The sequence below is a fragment of the Prionailurus bengalensis genome, chromosome D1 (genome assembly GCF_016509475.1).
Source record: "Prionailurus bengalensis isolate Pbe53 chromosome D1, Fcat_Pben_1.1_paternal_pri, whole genome shotgun sequence".
NCBI classification, from domain to species: Eukaryota; Metazoa; Chordata; class Mammalia; order Carnivora; family Felidae; genus Prionailurus; species Prionailurus bengalensis.
This window is the reverse complement of record NC_057346.1, coordinates 103,666,845-103,670,424: the sequence shown is the minus strand read 5'-3', so window position 1 is coordinate 103,670,424 and position 3,580 is coordinate 103,666,845. Positions and strand designations below refer to the sequence as shown.

Here is a 3,580-nt window from a genome sequence, read left to right as displayed (position 1 = left end):
AAGAAACACTCGTTTTATTTTTTATTGAAACATAGGTGGTACCCAATGATACACTGGTTTCAGACCTACAATATTGTGATTTGACTGTTCTACACGTTATGCTCTGCCACAACTCTAGCTCCCATCCATCACCACGCCACCCTTGTAACACTGTTTACAATACCACTGACTGTATTCCCTACGTTGTAGCTTCCTTCTCCTGGTTTATTCACTTCCTAAGTGGAAGTCTATATCTCCCATTTCCCCTTTGCTCACTTTGCCCTTCCCCCACATGTGTCCCCGCAGGCAACCACCGGTGTGTTCTCTGGATTTATGGGCCTGTTTCAGCTTTTTGTTTGTATGTAACCTCTCTCTGGTGGACCCCGTTTACTTCCTAACTGTTACTACCAAGGTGGCGGCTGGGTTTCTCACAGAGGACAAAGTCAACTCCTCTGGTGACTGTGTTGCTCATGTGTTCTTCTGTGCGGCTTTTGCCAGTGTAGACTTTCTTGCTAGCGGTCATGACTTAACGATCGGCCTGCAGTGGTATGTAAGCCCTTACATTATACCACCGCTGTGACCACCAGCTTGTGTGCTCAAATGGCAGTAGGCTGCTATGTCTGGGGTCACCCACTCTGGATTCACCTTCTGCCTCTTCTGCCATTCCAATGTGGTCCATCACTTTTTCTGTGATATCGCCCCAATCTAGGCTCCTTCCTGTTGTGACAACTACATAAATGAGATCGTGCTCTTTATCTTAGTAGATTTCTAAGTTTGTTTTGCCCTGATAGTAATCTTGACCTCCTATCTGTTCACATTCATTGCCCTCCTGAGGATGCGCTCAGCCGACAGACAGAAGAAAGCCTTCTCCACCTGTGCCTCACACCTCACTGCAGTCACCCTCTTCTATGGAACTGTCACGTTCGTGTACTTACAACCCAGTTCTAGTGATTCTACAGACAATGACCAAGTGGCATCTGTGTTCTATGTAATTAGAGTCCTCATGTTGAGCCCTACTGTCTACAGTCTAAGGAATAAAGAGGTGAATAATGCTTTCAGGAAATCCACTAAGAAGATGAAGATTCCATTCAGTCCACGATTAATTAGAGAGATTATAAAACTGAATAGATAACCAGTTCTCTATTGTTGTGTAGCAAAATATCACAATGCCTAGTGACTTAAAACAACAGTTTATTATTTCTCATAGTTCTGTGGTTGGCAGGGCAGTTCCTTTGCTGCTTCCACACAGGCTCATTCACGTCTTCTGCACAGTCAGCTGGGCTGAAAGGTTCAAGATGGCCTTACTCATGTTTCTAACTGTTGATTCTGGTTATGCCCTACCTCTTCTCCACAGAAGGATGGACCTTTCTTTCATCCTCCAGAGGATGGACCAGCTTTCTTACATAATATTCTCATTGTAAAAATAAAACAGAATGGTTCTCAAAACACAGACTCCTAACACACGTTTCCTCTATCATATTGTACTAATTAATGGTATCAAAAGGTTGGCCCCAATGCAAGCATGAAGAAAGACTCCACCTCTTGAAGAAAACAGCTGCAAAGGATTTGTGCCCGGAGTTAACCTACCACAATTAGAAATTAGGCTAAAGTACTGTAACAAAGAAAGCCAAACTACAGTGGCTTAAATACAAGAGCAACTTATTCTCAACTAGTGGATGCGAATTCAGCAGGATATATATGAATTATCTGGACATGATGTGTCTTGATCATTCTGGGGCCAGGTTCAGTCCACATAGTCTCTATCTACCATCTCCCAGAATATTGAAAGTCTTTCCTCATCATAACTATTTTATCTGCAGGAAAAGAGGAAGAGACGGATTGAAGGAAAAACAATTTCTTTTCAAGAAAGTGATATTGTAGCTGTATGCAATACTTCTGAGTACATCCCATTGGCAAGAATTCAGTCATAAGGCCACAAAAATGACCTGGAAAGCTAACTTCAAAATTTAATCTTTAGCTGAAAGTTAATGTACTTAGCTGAAATTCCCATACTTTTGAAGAAGAAAAGAATGTTTTTTTGAGGAAAACCAGCATCCCACCACACAACTTGTACCTGAATCTGAATGGCTAGCCTTGTCTCCAAAATTGGGTCTCTGGCTTGTGTTTGCCCTTAGTGTAAGGTCTTTTCCTAGACCTCACGTTGCTTTATCAAGAGCCCTTTTCTTTTTTTTTTTAAAATTTTTTTTTTCAACATTTATTTATTTTTGGGACAGAGAGAGACAGAGCATGAACGGGGGAGGGGCAGAGAGAGAGGGAGACACAGAATCGGAAACAGGCTCCAGGCTCTGAGCCATCAGCCCAGAGCCTGACACGGGGCTCGAACTCACGGGCCGCGAGATCGTGACCTGGCTGAAGTCGGACGCTTAACCGACTGCGCCACCCAGGCACCCCTCAAGAGCCCTTTTCTTGACCACACCATCTAAGATAGCTTTTTATCTCTTATCGACTCTTACGTTTTTCATAATTTAAAATAAGTCTATGAAATTAATATTTTATTTGTTTGATGGCTTTTTTTTGTTTCTTCCAAATCATATAAGGTATTTTATATTGATCCAAGCTGGCCGGGTTGTTTTTATTATGTTTAAAATAATGAGATGACATGATATGATGGTGTACTGGATGTGGAGTGGGAGGAAAATGGTAGCCTAGCTACATAAGCACTAAAAGGACTACTATGTGAGGTGTGGCAGGCATGAAAGCAAGAAGTTTGGGTGAGAAGAGGGCATGAATTTCACTTGGGGCATACAAGACTTGAGATGCCTCTCAGATACCACAGGGAAGGTTTGGGACTGGAATCGTATAAATTTAGAGTTTTCAGCATGAGAATGAGAACATAGGTAAGAGAATGCAGGTAGAGAGAAGCTAAATGTTTTCAAGGACTGGCATCTGGAACTCTCTTAATAAAATATCACCAAGATGAGGAGCCAGTGAAGGTGTCCTGGGAACCTAGTGGTGAGAAAAGCATCAAGAGGGAAGGGCTGTGTCAAAGCTGTTGGTAGGTCAAGCAATATCAACACTTAGAACTGGCAATATGTCATAGTGATATGAAGTTGGTGGATGACTTTGAGTGGTTTTGGTGGGATGGCGGGGTTACAAATCTCATAAATGTTTATTCAACAATCTATTCCATGATTATTCTTTGCTTTACATAGTTTCTAAGTATTTTCCCAACCTGAATGATGGAGGAAATGCATATTGTCTTTTCCCAGAGCATCTAGAAAGACAGAGTCTTGAGACTTTAAACTTTGAGAAGAGAGAAGATGGGTGGAACCTAACAACATGGTGGGAACAGAGGGTTTTAGGAGAGAGCTGGCTGGGAAGAGATGTTTGACAGTAGATGATGCTTCATGAACCTGAGGATAAGTTATATCAAATTCTTACTTTGCATCAATTCATCATTCTGGGCTTCACTTCCTGTCCATTTTGTCTGAGTACCAGGTTACTGTGTATTTTGTTCTCTGGAAGAATTAAGGAGAGTGGGTGGTTTATGTCACCCTGGGAAAAACAGTGTAGAGACAGGGAGAGAGGAGGCACAAGAAGTGGTGTGGTGCTTGAAGTGAGGAACAAGTGAGACAAAGGC

General features: G+C 42.2%; 1 pseudogene; it reads left to right on the top strand.

Moving 5' to 3' along the window:
• Positions 1-271: 271 nt before the first annotated feature.
• Positions 272-1,111, top strand: LOC122484361 (annotated as a pseudogene).
• Positions 1,112-3,580: the final 2,469 nt, after the last annotated feature.